Below are 17,048 nucleotides of genomic sequence, written 5' to 3' on the forward strand. Positions count from 1 at the left end.
CAGTGTCTCTAAACAAGTGCAACTGGGGTTGCACTTCAATTTGCAAACAAATGTAAAGTATTTTCTAAAGTTCTGACAATTACACTTTGTTTTTTTCAGTGTGGGCTTGGGCACATTATTTTGGATTTTGAGGCAGACATAGGCTCTCTGTCTATTGCTCAGTTGAATATGTTTAGCAGTTCCTATTATTCTCTACTTACAAAATAGTGCCTTTGCCTATCTCTTCCTCCCCTCTCTCTCCCTGTTAATACAGATAAGGACTAAGTGGGATTTACCTTACTCAAGTTGGGATTTCATTGACAATTGCCCTGGGGCTGCTGCTTAGAAATGATTTTGCTTCTCATTTTTTCCAGTTCCTATAAAATTTCCCTCCACTGACTTATTTTCCCATCCAGGTTGTCTGCCTTGCACCTAGGGCCACCTCGTGTAGTAGGAGCTTGAGCTGGGGTTGTCCTGGTTCTATGATTGCTGACCTTTCTTGGCTCCTCCTAGATCCTCTTCTCCCTCTACACTTCTCCACCATAGACAGGTGTTTGCAAGTGATATTTCATCTGCAGGGGCTTTGGCAAACAAGTCAAGGAGCAGTGACAGCCCAGGACAGGCCATCTTCGTTGTCCCTCACTCATACTTTCTTCCTCTTGAAGGCTACAGGGCAAAATTTGAAAAATACTGATTGGGACAAAACTCAATACACAGAAGAAAAAGATATACAGAAGTCTTGTTAACTTACTCAAAATCACAAAGCATATAAGCCATAGAAACTTAGTGTTTCACTTTCAATTCTGAGGGTCCTCTTCAAGTGGAGGGAGGAGGGGGTACAGTAGTAAAGAAAATAAATAAATGCATGTAAATCCTCAAACTGAATGCCTATGGCCACTCAGACCTGTCCACCACTTCCTCTCCACTAATGAAAGAATCATGAGGAAAGAGTGTAAGTTTTAGGGTCAAATATACACAGACATGAATCCTGGATCTCCTCCAATGGATTGGAATCAAGTGTTTTGGGGATTCAATGTCTTAATACATAAGTTGAGGATGATAACACCCATGTCACGGGGCTTTGGTGGTAATAAAATGGGACAACACAGGCACAGGAGTCGGCCCAGAGAAAGACATGAACTTCTTGTCCCTTTACAAAAGCTTCAAATGAGGGGATTTCCAGGCATCCAGACCCAAAGGCTGAGATGGGTTCCTGCCCACAGGCCACATTTTGACCTTCTGATCTCTTGACATGAGTACCTGTGGTGTAGGGTTCACCAGAGGCTGGTATTGGAGTTAAGTTTTCTTAAATAAGTGCAATGAGACAGAGATTCAATGAACTGTGTAGGTTCTGAGAGGTAAGCCAGAAGCAGCTGTTTATTCAAAAAGATAAGAAAGATAAATAGTTTTTAATTAAAAAAAATAGAACATTCTGCTGCATACAATTTCCTCTAAGCTGTTTGACATCTCTCCAGGCTGCTGCTGCTGCAAGCAGAGGTGGGAGAATAAGTATAAAGTGTCATCCAAGAAACTGAGGATTTAGGAGAACAAATGACTTTGCTGTTTACTTTTTGCTGTATACACATTTGCACACACCTGCATGCATGTGAGTATGCAGGCTTCGATGGTTAGTCTATGAACCTGGCTTGTGATGACCACAGTGTAAAAGTTAAGAACAGGAAAAATGCCTCATCCTGCCTGGTCAGCACTGATGTCTCTCTCTCTTTTTTTTTTTTTTTTTTTTTTTTTTTTTTTGACAGGCAGAGTGGACAGTGAGAGAGAGAGAGACAGAGAGAAAGGTCTTCCTTTTACTGTTGGTTCACCCTCCAATGGCCGCGGCGCCGCGCTGATCCGATGGCAGGAGCCAGGTGCTTCTCCTGGTCTCCCATGGGGTGCAGGGCCCAAGGACTTGGGCCATCCTCCACTGCATTCCCTGGCCACAGCAGAGAGCTGGCCTGTAAGAGGGGCAACAGGGACAGAATCCGGCACTCCGACCGGGACTAGAACCCGGTGTGCCGGCGCCGCAAGGCAGAGGATTAGCCTAGGGAGCCGGGGCGCTGGCCACTGATGTCTCTTGATAGGTGGACTATAACTGTAGAGGCCACATTTTATGTAAACTGAGAAATCACTAGTAAAGAAGGGAAGAACACGTGGATTCCAAACACTAAGAGAAAAACATTAGAAAAGCACTAAAAACTAAGAAAAACATTAGTAAAAATTATAAATACACAAAAATACATTAATCAACAAAAGTAATCAAATAAAAAATTAAGAATGTGATTTTCAGATCAGTAAGAAGCAAACAAAAAGGAAACATGATTGGCAATATTAGTATCAGGCAAAATGGAATTCAGATGAAAAACATTACAGTGGGCCAAAGAATTTATCTCTTTGTATTCAAAGATATAAGCTTCATGAAAGTGTATTAATTTATTCTTAGATGCTCAATAAAATTGCAATGAAAGCAAAACTTATTGAAAAATTCAAAAGTCAACAAAATAATAACATTAGGGGACTATGTTAGCACAACTGTTTCAAACTTACAGAGATAGAACAGAATGAAGAGATGAAATAAAAAGTAAATATGTAAGTGAGGCTGCAGAGGACTGACTTGCATTCAATAATCGACAAAATAAGCCATTTGAAGTAAAATTCTTGTAATGACCTAGAATGCTCTCCTTGATATGCTCCCTTCTCCCAACCGCTTCTCTGACCTCACATCTTTTTACTTGCTTCTGCACAGCTTTGTGCACCAGCATCGGTGCACATTCTGTTCCCTCTTCCTGGAACACACGCTGAATATCTGCGAGGTTCATTCACTCACCTTTAGTTCTTTATCCTGTCTGACCTGCCTTACCCAGGCTAAACTGAAACCTACATCCACTCTGATGCTCCCTGCCCACTTCTGTACTTCATTCTTCCTTAGCATTGTTCACACCTAAAATACTATGAATTTGCCTTTTTGCCTTTTTGTTGTTGTTGTCTGCCCCTACCCTCTGAATATAAATTTTCTTAAGGCAGAGATTTTAATTTGTTTATTGCTGAATCTCTAATGCTTGACATATAGCAGGAACTCAATAAATTATTGAGTAAGCAATATTTGATTTCACATACTTCCAAAAATGGATGAGTACATCAGATAATGAATAACACCTTGATATAATGCAGTTATTATGCCATATGGCTGCATTTTAAATACTAACACAACATTAGAATAACAATATCAGACAAAATAGTTTTAGGATATATCCCCTTGCCAAAACAGTTTAGCGTCTTTAGACACAGACTCTTAAAATAAAGAGTTTATTTGAGAGGTTCAAGAGGTACCAGCAATGGAGGGGCAAGTGGGAAATCATGCAACAGGGAAGCAGCCAATCACAGGTGCATTGCTTGCCTGGCATTAAGACTCAGCCATGGGAGCTGAATGCCAAAGGGAAACTATGGAAAACTGCATTCCACTCCAGGAAAAAGGAAGCTGGGGTACTGATAGACCAGCTCCATTCAGTCATCAGTGGAAGTCTGCTCCTGAAGATATTTATTTGCCCCAGGACTTCTGCCCTATGGATGCTTGTTCCACAGAAGCAGATACTGGTAACTGGATGCATACTAAAGTGGTAGAGTCTGAGAGATAAGGTTCTCAGGCCCTGTCAGTTTATGCTAATGAACCTGAGTTTAGCCCTGTGAGCATTCACAACTGCACCCTTCAGGAATCAAGATACTCAGCAGCAGCCTTGAGGCTACTCCAAGTGGTTTTGCAGAGCGGGAATGTTAACATAGAAGAGGGAATATAAATATGGAGAAAACAGGGCAGATATTGTAATGCCACATAGTGATTGGATTACATGTGTGACACCTATGTAGAGCTTCTGGAAATAATAGGATAGGCTGAGAGGAGACTGTGGAGATCCAGTCGTTACAAGATGGCTGTTAATCCAAAAGATATTACTGAGAGACATCAAGAAGAATCAAGTAAATAAAGAAATATGACCACAATGCTTTGTTCAGAAACGCACACTTGCTTCGAAGAAATAGAACAGTGTTCAGAATGTGCGTCAATTGTATATAAGAGTTTAGTGGTATTTCTAATCTGTTTTCAAAGTGCTGCTCAATAAATTGTTTTTGGAAGGCAGCTTCGTTTTATGAAAAAAAAAAAAAAAGAAAGAAAAAAGCAAAGGAAACCAAACAAAGACATAAAAACCCCTAACTTATACTAAGGTTGGTTGAAGATGAATTCAATACTTACATGTAAGAACATTAAGATATGAGGCCAGTATTGTGGCACAGTGGATAGTCTCTGCCTGTGACACCTGCATCCCAAACAGACTCCCAGCTGCTCCACTTCCAATCCAGCTCTCTGCTGATGTGCCTGGGAAGACAACAGAGGATGTCCCAAGTGTTGGGCCCCTGCACCCACGGGGGAGACCAGGAAGAAGCTTCTGACTTCAGCATTGCCCAGCCCTGGCCATTTCATTTGAGGAGTGAACCAGTGGATAGAAGACAGATCTCTCAGTCTCTCCCTCTCTCTCTATAACCCTACATTTCAAATCAATCAATCAATCTTTAAAAAACATTAAAATGAGACATTAGTATAAATTATAGTTATCTTTATATAAAAGTATAGAAGGAAGGACTTTCTATTTATAAAGCAATCAAAAAGAATGGATAGACCTGTCTAAATCTAAAAAAATACATGAGAAAACATTAACAATAAATATTAAAAGATGGAAATTTTTATTGCAAAAATATTGCAGTATAGTAGACAGTGTAATGTTGGTATCCTTAGCATATAAAAAGCTCTTACAAATCATTAAGAATAAAATGGGATCTAAAGAAAATCTAGTGAGAAAATCAGAATTGGCAACTTAAATATTACTAAACAAATTTGAACTAAAACAAGTATTCTATAATACTTCAGTATAAGAATGACCACTTAAAAATGCTCATATAGGTGAGTATACTGATAAAAAGGCATATTTGCAAATATTTCTTGTATAAATAAAAATTGGTATTAGATATTTTAAAAATTTGAGAGTCTAATGTTGGTACCTTAGTGTATAAAAACTCTTAAAAATCATAAAGAATAAGATGGGTCTAAAGAAAATCTAGTAAGAAAATCAGCAAAATTTAAAATACATATTAAAAATCTTTCATATCTTGTATGTTCTGTGCCTGAAAAGCTAAACTTCAAGAAATTCTGGGTCCACATGAAGAGCTGCACAAATTTTTTAAATAGGAAAAAATCATGTTGCTAACAGAATGAATTTATATGATTCATCAAATATAATCAGAAAACACCTCAAGGTTGTCTCTCTCCATGTTCAAATATTCATTTCATGCTTAGCTTTGAATGAAAAACTGGAAATTTACATCAAACTTTGGCTCATGCTGATAATAACATGTTCAGTGTTCACTTTAAGAGAATTTTAGTACAGTACTGAGAATATTCTATCCTATGTCATAATCCAAATTTCAATTTGTTTTGAAGTCAAATCCATCCTTCTCCCAGCTGAGGCCACATGCAGTTGGGAAGCTGGGGAAGGAAAGCCCAGTCCTTTCTTTTTTTCTGGTAATTATGATTTCTGACCCCATCAGAGTCAAAGTTGTGGGGAGCAACCGAGACTAGACTAAATTACTGGAACTGCTAGGACTAATTCTATGCATCTGATCTCCCACCATATGGCGCTGAGAGAGAGTAAACAACTTCTACACAGCTGCCTCACCAATTCGACTAACAAGCTGCAGGAGCTGATCCTGCTCCTGGTTGGAGGAGAGCAGCGTGCTCGGCGTGTGGGCAGCAGAGTTGGGGTTGGTGGAAGAGGACTATAAAGGAGGAGAGAGACAACATGCACCAGGAACATCTGAGGAACATCTGAGGAACCCCTGAGAGAGCCAGCCGGCAGTGTGCTGCCCCTCTGCGGAGGTGGGGGGGTGGGTGGCAGCAAACCCGGGAAGGGCCGGGCAAAGAGAACAGCGCAGGGTCCGGTGTCGTTCCTCTGTGAGTGGGGGAGCGACAAAAGCAGAGATCAGGAAGAAAATAAATAAGGCAGAGCAAGTCTGAGTAGACTGGTACTGCTATAAGATTGCCTGACACTGAACTTGGCAGATGTTTAAGTTCACATCTTCTGTTTAGGGCTCTCATGAATTCCCAGGGGCTCTGAGTGAAGATGTTCATCTTTACTTTTTGTGATGCACTAGTATATTTTTGTCTGTCTTTCCATTCCCATGGCAGCCCCCCACCCCTGACTGATGGGCTCGTTGTGGGGGTGTTAGTGCTCTTCCAGTTGATCCTGTTGGACAGGATGTTAACCTTGAGCAGTTCTTCTGGGTACGATCTGTATGTCATCATACTTTGTCCTGCCACATCCTAGATTATTGGCCTTGTAACACAGCCATCTGTCATGTGCTCATGCCTAGGTGCTGGTCTTAATTCACCCTTTCTTCAGGTAAATAACTCAAGCATTCAAGGTGGTCCCATTGGTATCCCTCTCTCTTCACTCGTGGTAAAGGAAGAGGCACTAATTTGTCTTTCGGGAGGACACTCAGAGCATAGCTCTGTCCAAAGAAATTATATATTGCATGGATTTAGTAAAATTTAACCAATGCTTTATTGTTGCAGTATGTGAGAATTTTAAAAGAAGTTTCAGAAAGTGATCTGAGATCTTGAAAAAGGCAGGATTGTTATTTCAAGGAATTATTAGGCTGTATTTTTCTCCTGATCACCAAATGAGTCTTTTCTTGGGTCTTATCTTTGGCACAATAGTCAATCATCTCCATTAAGTAACTTGTGCAAGCAATATTGCCAACTTCACAATAGGATTACTGTAAGTCTTAGAAAAGGTATTAGAAGTAAAGCCTTAAAAGAAGACCTGGTGCTATTTCTTCTTGATAGTATAACATATTATTACTGTAAGTCATTGGATCCCAGTATGAATTTGGTTCACACCAAGGGCCTCACAGAATGGGTTCAGAACAGTTTTGGAAAAAGAAGAGGAAGGCTATGGCATGGAATGATCAGAGCTCCAGAGAGGAGACGTCCGTGATCAGAAGCAGCAGAAAAATATTCCTGCCATTCACCTGGGATGGGAATGGAGCCAAGCAGCGATTGTGACATTGTTCAAATGCAGCTCCATCTACTTTGCAGCTGTGCCCATGGTCATCTGCTGTAACTTCTCAGACTGGGGAAACTTCAAGTCCTCCCAACCTGCCTTAGGGACATGGCCTCCTTCTTCACCATCTGTTAGCAGGAAAGGTAGAGAGGGAAGCACTTCAAAGGGCAGGCTTTATACCCTGAGCCCGAGATCTGAAAGCAGGCTGCACCCACTGGTGTGATCCTCCAGCTACGCAGCCTGAGATCAAAAGGCTGTCTCCAGCTGCTCGCCTCTCCACGCGCACATACTGAAAAGCTAATCACATTAGCCACTTCATAAGGAATAAATTGTTATTTCCTTTCCACTTTGATTTCCTCCTCTTCTCTCTCTGTGCCGTAGTCTGTAAAGGGCTCGCTCTCTTTCTGTCTCCCCAGGAATTCTCTGTTTTCCTTATCTGTTAGTCAAAAAGCTTTTGCATGGGTTTAGGGACCTGCATGTGCTCCCAGGAGGCTACCTCCTGGGAACAGCAGCTTCAGGATCTCCATGTGCTCCTGAAACCCATATAGAAGTCACCCTTTCTCATGGCTCCCTTATCATGATGTTGCAACAACAAAAAATTCTATAGGCAAAATAATTCAGAGGTATGAATTACTTACTAGAAAAATAACCAAATGGAGAATGACCGAGATATTTTATATAACTCTTTCCTTTCCCATCTTCCTCACTCTTGTGTTTCACACATCCAAGCATTGCCAAAATCTGACTCTTGCTTCATTCCATGGTCCAAAAGTCAGGCCACCTGGACTCCTGCCCTCTGCAGCTTAGATTTTAAAACATGTAGCCTTCTGGCATATCCCAGTTTTCCTGGTTCTCCACTTCTTATGGCACCTCCACTTCACTCCTGCAGAGAATGATGAGCCTAAGATGAAGCAGCAACTGGGTGGGAAGTGAAAAGGAGCAGTTAGGAGTAGATGGAAAATGCTTTGAATGGAGTAATTTTCTTTTATTCTTCTATGTTCCGCCAAATCACTCCTCTGTCTTGCAGTTGCTGACAGAGGAACTCTGACTTACAGTGCATTTACCCAGGGAGTGGCAGAGTAAGTGAAATTCACCTTGGGTGTCACCTGAGGACATTCCTAACAACCCCAGAGCCCCGGGGGCCTGAGAGAAGGGAGCTGTGTAGAGGGTAGCAGGTAAATACACGGCAGGGGGCGATGTGCCCCTGTGACTGTGTGGGTGCTGCCAGGTAAGAGTTAGGGAGGTGGGAATCAGAGTCCTGTGCATGGGGATGGGGCAGGTGAGCTCAGTTACTCCTGGTCAGACAAGGGGGAGGTTAGAAACCGTACAAGAGGCCTCCACAGATGAGAATGTGAGGGCTGACATAACAAAGGAAGCACACTGGGCATCAGGAAAGGGAAACAAAACAAGGAGAAAACTTCAGGCACAGAAACCCAGAGACAAGTTCCCAAGACCTTGGCATTGACTGCACCCCAGGGTTACTCATGGTTATTTTTTTTTTTTTTGCAATTTTCATGAGATTTAGTTCAAGCTCCACAAAATAGATCCATTTAGAGTGACAGGTTCAGTGTGGTTTCTTGTGAAATTAGAAGTATCCCCCAGATTGCCTGGGATGAGTCTAACATGATAAGAGAACCAGGAAGTCCTGCATGCTGGAAGGAACACTGGATGCAAGAGAGAGATGCTCTATGGTAGAAAAGTCACAGACAACAAATGAGGAGAGCAACAAAGACAGACTCTCCTTACCTTAATCCTCCCTACCCTCAGTGTCCATCAACACCTGGATTCTTTTTTTTTTTAAATATTTATTTTTATTTATTTGAAAGACAGAGTTACAGAGAGAGGTAGAGACAGAGAGAGAGGTCTTCCATCCTATGGTTCACTCCCCAGATGGCTACAACAGCCAGAGCTGCGCCAATCGGAAACCATAAGCCAGGAGCCAGGAGCCAGGAGCTTCCTCCTGGTCTCCCACGTGGGTGCAAGGGCCATTTTGTATTGCTTTCCCAGACCACAGCAGAGAGTTGGATCAGAAGAGGAGCAGCTGGGACTAAAACTGGCACCCATATGGGATGCAGGCACTTTGGGCCAGGGTGTTAACCTGCTGAGCCACAGCGCTGGCCCCCACACCTGGATTCTAAACCTTGACCCATTAATGAAATCGACATCAGGGGTTTTATCTCCCTGAGAGCATTCCCTTCCAGGTTTAGTTGACCCAGATGAAGGAGAAATTAGTATGAAGAAGACATGGTTCCTGCCTTCTAGGGACTGGAATCATAGAGTAAGTGACAGGTACAGGGTAATACCAGTAGTGAGTACAATAAAAGAGTGGCCTTGCATTGCATCCTCTGTATTGAAGATGGACACTTTCCCAGCTAAAGGGAAAGCTTCTTAGAATAGACATGCTTTAAGTTGAAGAATAAGTGGCAATTAATTAGGAAAAGAAAGAAGGGGACAAATGTTTTCCAAAAACACTGCAATGGTTTTTAATGATTGCTAGAACAATAACTTCAGCAACTTGCTTTTAAAAGTGCAGATTCCGGAGCCAGCACCGGGGTTCACTTGGTTAATCCTCCACCTGCAGCACCGGCATCCCTTATGAGCACCAGGTTCTGGTTCTGGTTGCTCCTCTTCCAGTCTGGCTCTCTGCTGTGGCCCCAGAGGGCAGTGGAAGATGGCCAAGTGCTTGGGCCCTGCACCCGCATGGGAGACCAGGAGAAGCACCTGGCTTCTGGGTTCCGATTGGCGCACTGCTGGCCATAGTGGCCATCTGGGGAGTGAACCAGTGGAGGGAAGACCTTTCTCTCTGCCTCTCTGTCTATAACTCTGTCAAATTAAAAAAAAAAAAAAAGTGCAGATTCCAGGCTATGCCTCTTTAAATTCTGATTCCATGGTGGGACAGGCTTGAGGGTCTTTACTTCCTGATCATTCCCAGATGATCCTGCTACAGGTAGTCTGAGGACCACATTTGGAAAATCTGCGTAGAAGGCAAAATCCACATGAGGCAGAGGATTAGATGGTAGGAAGTGGAAAGGAAATGGTACACACTGGAATGTTATGATGAGTGACATATTCTAGGAACTGTCCCTTGCCTCCTTTGGTCTCTCAGAGCATTGTTGATGACTGGGATTGGAGTCTGAGGCTGTTGGATCTGGGGCTGTTTCTTCAATCCCGATTGTCTCCAGAAACAATTTCTTGTTGGCTTAGTCTCTCTTCTGCTTGGTGGTGCACATACCACCTCCCAGCCCTTGCCTCTCTTAGTTCCTGGCTTAGTCTATGTTCTATACACTTTGCTGTCACATGATTCCTTGTTTAATCAGGTGACTAAGTTATTGGCTGGTATCCCCGGGGAGAGTCCTGGATGCTGTGGATACCTTTTATACTACAGGAGCTGAGTGAGCCTCAGGAGCATTGTTTTTCTATTCTGAGCAATTTAGCATCAATTTCTAAGCTACTGTGTGAGTGGAGCCACAGTAAGGGTACAGTCTCCAAGATGGCTTGTTATGCTCCCATTCTGCTCCCAAACACTGGAGGAACTAACTCCAACACAGGGAGATTCAAAGTTATCTGGTTGTACTGAAGACCCCTTTCTGACATGGATAACTATATTCCATTTGCTTGGAAAAAAAATGATTGGTCCAATGAGTTGGCTCATTAAGACCCTGCAATTTTTAATTGTGTATTTTCCAAGATACCAGAAATAAAAAGTTAAATCTCTCTATCTTTCTTTCTTTTATGTATATAAAGACACACAGAAATGCACTGAAACACAGGCTTGTAAAATTTCACAGAAAATGAATATTATGAAAAAACCATGCACAGATTTCAGAAATTTTTACCTCAAAATAAACTCATCTTTTAATTAATTTCCATGAACTTCTTGAGGTATCCTCGTGTAACTGAGAAAAAAGGGAGAATGTATATATACATGTATGTGTATATATGTGTGCATGTATAAATATCATATAAAATACGGATGATTAGTGGGAAAAGTTACAATTCCTACTGAGTTTTCTGGAGTTGGTACAAATGTACTGAATGCCAACTGTAATAGACATCTAGTATGTTCTTCTACAACCCATTCTAGAATTCTCTTGTCCCTCTATTCTCAGACTGTACTTCAACTAGTTCAGCTTCTTATTCAGAATAGCCAGACCCTTGTCGTCGAGAGCACTAAGGCCCCTGATAAGCTGTGAACACTGCAGTTGTCCATATTGTTATCATCAAACAAAGAAACATGGAGAGGTTTCTCAATAAATTCTATGTGTTCCAGATACGCTCTGCCATTACCATCCCATTTCAGTCCCCCCAACTCTGTTGAGTGCTGGGGGGACACAGTAATGCTTTCGGCCACTTGATTTCAATACAATGTGTGTCTTTGATCCACTATGAGATAGCCTTTTAATTGGACTCTACTTATTACCTGGTCTCTATACATGTACTGATATTATGATAGTTAAATCTTAGGTCCAACAGCCCTTTAAGAACCCTTTTCCCAGTTACACTGCTTAATGGTTGATGGTCCCTTCAGGAAAGTATTGCTGGAATCCTTACTGTGTTGTGTCTGTGCCTTATAAAGTTATTTCTCCAAGATCCTCAAACAACCTTTCCTCTGACGGACTGAGTAAGAACTGGCTGGCATTTGGAGAGGAAGGATTTTTGACTTTCAGTGAGGCATTCAGCATTAACCTCTTGCTTACCAGCTATTGATCAAGTTTTGGCGAAATAGGTCAGCCAATACTCCTGATGGCTGCCTATCTGTCTCATTGCTGGGAACACCAAGGCCCCTTAGCCATTGTACAGATCCCTGAGGATTAGATTCCCATCTGCCATTCTGACTCTGCTACTTATTACAGCAATTATGTACTCTGTGCCTCTGATAGTCAAGAATTGAGAATCCAGAATCCTATCACCATCATTGATAGCAGCTAAACCAGTTCATAGCAGAATTCCCTACCACTATTGCAGGCCTTTGAGTCCCCCCAAACTGCTTAATAATGCTGTCACTGCCTCATTAATTTGTCAGTGCTCTGGACAAAGGAGTCCCCTCCAGGCTTTCTGAGGAGCATGATAAGCAGATTCTCTGGTCTTTGATAATAAATACATTCCAGTTTGCTTACCTATCTGAGACTTATGAACCACTTTATATTCTGTGAGGGAAATTTATACATTTCTATCTAAAATACTATTGGCTATCTTTCTTTCCAAATTCTAAGGAGCCATCTCAAATGCATGTTAAGATTATATCCATAGAAAATGAGGAAAAAAGACTAAAAATGGAAAAAATAAAAAATAAGAAAACAAAACACAGATATTGTATCCAAGGACTTTCCAGGACATTTAAACATGAACCTCAATATTGTGTTCTATTATTCAATTTTATATTCTACCTCCATCACTGGTCCAGCACAATCAAAATCCGTTCCAAAGTGTTTTCCAAAGTGTTGCACTGAACAGAGTATGCCAAGCTAAACCTTGACCACAGCTATTGGTCTATCATGAGAAGCTTCACTTTACTATTATATTGTAAGTCATCTGCTATTGTTGAAACCTTTGAGTCTCTCCAAAATTCATATGTGAAAACCCAATCACAAATGTGATGATATTAAACATGTCTTTGGGAGTGATCAGGCCATGAGGGATGATCTTCCATGAATATGCTAAAACAGACCCCAGAAAGCTGACTTATCCTGCTAGCATGCGAAAAAACAGTGAGAAGATGTGCTCTAGGAGCCAGAAAGTGGGTCCTCACCATATGTTGAATCTCCCATTGTCTTGATCTTAGAATTTCTAGCCTCCAAGTAAACTTCTGCCACCCAATTTGTGGTACTTTGTTGTAGCATTTAATTCAATGAAGTCTTTTCCCGGGGCCTCACCAAACAAGGAAAGGCTGCTTGGCTCCATCAGGGGAATCTGGAGGTTCAAGATTCTCAGGGAAATCTATCAGATATCCTCCTCCCAGGCCCGTGACTATTCCTTCCCCACAGACTTTGATTTTAATGTACGTTAGAGATTTCTTGGGGCTATAAATTAGCCTTCTTTATAATCCAGTATCTCTCAAAATCAGATATTAGACTCCAATATTAAGCCTGGTTTTCTGTACATTGTTTTTTTTTTTTAAAAAAAAAAAGGTTTATCAATTCAGTAGAAAGGCAGAGATAGAGAGAGAGAAGGAGAGAGAGATAGAGCAAGCAAGAGTGCAAAATTTCCATCCATTGGTTCACTCTCAAATTGCTCTAACACCCATGGCTGGGCCAGGCTGAAACTAGAAGCTCCGCCTGGGCCTTCCATGTGGATATAGGCGCCCAGGTACTTGGGCCATCTTCCACTGCTTTCTCAGATCATTAACAGGGAACTGGTGGATGTGGAGCAGTTGGGACTTGAAACTGACACATATATGGAATGCTGGCATCACAGGTGGCGACTTTGTGCACTATGCCACAATGCCAGCCCTGTATATTCTATTTAATAGGAAATGAGGGCCTATATATGACAGTACTTCAAGACATTTACAGATAAATGGAATTAAAAAGTAAGTTTAGGGAGTAAGTGTTTAGCCTACTGACTAAGACACCCTTATTCCATACTGGAGTACTTGGGTTTGATTCCTGGCTCCAGCTCTGAACTCCAGCTTCCTGGTAGTTCAGACCCAGAGGAGCAGCAGTGATAACTCAAGTAATTGGGTTCCTGCCACCCACATGGGAGACTCTGATTGAATTCCTGGGACCCTGGTCCTGGCTGTTGTGGGTGTCTGATAGTGAATGAGTAGATGGGTGCACTCTCTCTCTCCTTCAAAAATTCTTTGAAAAAGACACATTTATTTGGGGGCAAACATTTTTAAATTCAGGGATCTTGAAAAAGCTTATAGAAAATGCATAGTATAAAAAAGAAAGGATTCAAATATTTTTGGCAAGAAAATAGATATCTTCTAACTCCATGTTCCCATGAACTTTTTGAGGTATCCTTCCTTGTGTATGCTACCATGAACTCCTGCTTTCTCCATGCAAGGACCTGAGTTGTCTGATCTCAGCCTGCATTTTCTTCCTCAAGGTGTAATAATCACATCTTCATATCTCTCAAATGCCAGGGGTAGATATTAAGGATATGACTGTATCTTCTACCACTCAATTCATCACAGGAAGTACTCTTAGCACTCTTGATATGATACCATGCCAGTACCCATTTCCACTCTCTCTGACCACCATCCAAAGGATCATTGCTGTCAACTGTTCTGAAAAGGATTCCATTTCAAGATTGCACTCTGAGAATCTTCCTGGAACCACATCCAGCTCTAATTGCAGTACTTTAGACACTCCCAGAAGCACATTCTGAAAGGAATATGTGAGTCAGGCATTTTACTCAGGGTGGGATCTTGGGAAGTACTGGTGGATGGGTAATGAATCGAGACAAGGAAGGGAAGGAAATCAAGAAGGATTTACTATCAAATGTATTACCAATGTGGGTAATTGAAGTTGGAGCCCACAGGGCCAGTGTAGAAATGCACCTCAGAGTTGTGTCCACTGAGGAAGGAGTTATAGTATTTATTCTCCAAATCCTGAAAGTAATTGCTTTAGAGCTGTACTTATGAAGTGTTAATTCCCTAGAACTGCAGCCTTGGAGATGGTGAAATCAAACTAGGAACCCATGAAGCAAAGAAAGCAAAGCTGACAGTGAAAGTTGGGCTGGCACACATCAAAGCTGTTAGGGGAGATGGTGTAGGCAAGGCACCAGCAGCATCTACCATAGGTATAGTTAGTGACTTTGATGTGCTTAATCATTTTGTCAGTTAAAAATCCTTATTTATGACCAGGCTAAGTTCAAAACCTTAAGGCAAACCTTTCTAGTTCTCTAGACTACTAACCAACTAAACTGTATCCTTTGTCTCTGGTTATTTACCTAAGAATTACACCCATTAACTATATCTCTACTTATTCTACTTTGATTCCTTTTTTCTGCAAGGATATCCTAAGAGATCATTGGAATCTAAACTATAACATCTCCTTGATTTACTATTGTAATAATCATATAAACAACAAAAATTGAATTAGTCATGACTGCTGAAATCATTTTTCCTCTTATTATCTCTGATGATTGGGTCATACTTTAAGCACTTTAGATCTTAGAATCCTATATGTGCAGCCAAATACTTGCTTTGGAATAATTTGTCTGCCTCAAGGCTTGTAGAATTTTATATATATGCAATTTTCCCCCAAATGAATACCAGTATTCAGTAGAAGACAGAAAGGAAACTTTTCTGGGATCTAGGAGTGTCTTTAATTTTAGCAAGGCATTGACCACAGTGTCCTCATTTTCAAGATGGTTCTAAATTCCTCCCCCAGCGTGACATTCTCTGATCCAGTGGTTTCTGGATGGGGAGGCTCCATCCCTTCATCAGCCCCACAGGCTGTCTGGCACCATATGGAACTGCTTTCTAGTTTCCCTCCTTGAGTATCTCACTCCAGCTCAGCTCCAGCATGAAAATACATCATGTTTCACTAATCACTGGAGTTGTCTGACTCAAATTTGTGAATATTCTGGCTTTCCGCCTTATGTTTTATGTTATCTGTCGCTAATATTTGTGGTGACTGATGAATCTCTTTCCAACTGGCAATTTGGGGCAGAGAAGAACTAAGTAGATGTGAGTTAAAACTGCGACTGTGACTCTGCCTTTCAACAATTCCCCAGAGTTTGGTGCTGCTGTGCTTCGAGCACTTTAATATGGATGGGAGGCTAAGTCCTCCTTATCCCATCATCATAGATCCTTTAAAAAGCTAATGAAAAAATGCAGTGTGAGGGCTGCATGGCAGCAGAGCAGATGGGAAAGAGGAGTGAGACAGAGCTCTGCATTGTATGTAAAAGAGAGTATTTCCCAAGGTGAGGCATGTCTGCTGGGAAGCTGTTAGGGATTCCTCTCCATGGCTTACCAGGGCTGTACCTGAGAGGCTATAACAGCTCCAAATCCTCTCCTTAGAACTACCTTCTCTTCACAGCTGTGTTGTTAAGCAGGTGAACATAGAACGCAACATGTTGCTAATTTTAAAGCAAAAATAGGTTACAATACAATAGAAAGTAAGAGGTCTAGGGTTCCTGTGCTCCTAATGGTTTCTAAAAAAGTCACCATTCTGACTCCTGAGAAGATTATAATGGCACATTTAATGCTATATTCTTAAAAAACTAAATGTGAAAATGGATTAACTCCACTCAGTCCAGTCATTCAATCAGCTCAGTTATCATAGTGTTGCTTAAACTTCAGGTTTTTTTTTTTTCCCCAAAGATTTACTTTATCTATTTGAAAGGCACGGTTTGAGATAGAGAGGGAGAGAGAGGTCTTCTATCTGCTGGTTCACTCCCCAGATAGTCACAATGGCCAGGGCTGGGTCAGACTGAAGCCAAGAGCCAGGATCTTTTTCTCGGTCTCCCATATGGTTGCAGGGTTTATTTAAGAGACAGAGTGAAAGAGGGAAATTTATCCACTTTTCTCCCTAAATACACACAGCAGCTGGGACTGGGCTAATCTGAAGCCAGGAGCCAGAAACTCAATCCAGACACCCCATGGTGTGAGTGGCAGGTAGCCAATTACCCAATTGCTTCCATCATCACTTGTGCTTCCCAGGGCCTGCATTAGTAGGAAGCTAGAGTTAGAAGGTGGAACTGGCTATCTAATGCTGGCACTCTGCCATGGAACACAGGCTTCCTAACTGGTATCTTCATGCTTAGGCCAAAAGGTCATCCTTTAAATTTCACTTGAAAAATGCATCTTTTCTATCTGGTGATCTATTCAAGAGGAGACATAAGACATGTACTATTATTTGCTCAGCAGTTTGTTTACATTATGTTTTTTTTTAAATATAGCCTTATCCTAAACAGTAATATCTATAAAAACTATGTAGGTTTTCTACACTCATTGCAATTCCCAATAAAGTCAATATGCCTTGGGGCTGGCTCTGTGGCACAGCGGGTAAAGCC

General features: G+C 41.5%; 1 long non-coding RNA gene across 1 annotated transcript in view; it reads right to left on the minus strand.

The window, feature by feature from the left end:
• Window positions 1-4,221: 4,221 nt before the first annotated feature.
• Window positions 4,222-17,048, minus strand: part of LOC149128047 (uncharacterized) — a 93,093-nt gene continuing 80,266 nt past the window's right edge. The window contains exon 4 of the long non-coding RNA XR_016229675.1: window positions 4,222-4,345. This is a non-coding gene — a long non-coding RNA (uncharacterized LOC149128047). The remainder of the gene's footprint in view (window positions 4,346-17,048) is intronic.

The sequence above is a fragment of the Oryctolagus cuniculus genome, chromosome 2 (assembly GCF_051225735.1).
Source record: "Oryctolagus cuniculus isolate XC-2025 breed Fujian yellow rabbit chromosome 2, ASM5122573v1, whole genome shotgun sequence".
Taxonomy (NCBI): Eukaryota; Metazoa; Chordata; class Mammalia; order Lagomorpha; family Leporidae; genus Oryctolagus; species Oryctolagus cuniculus.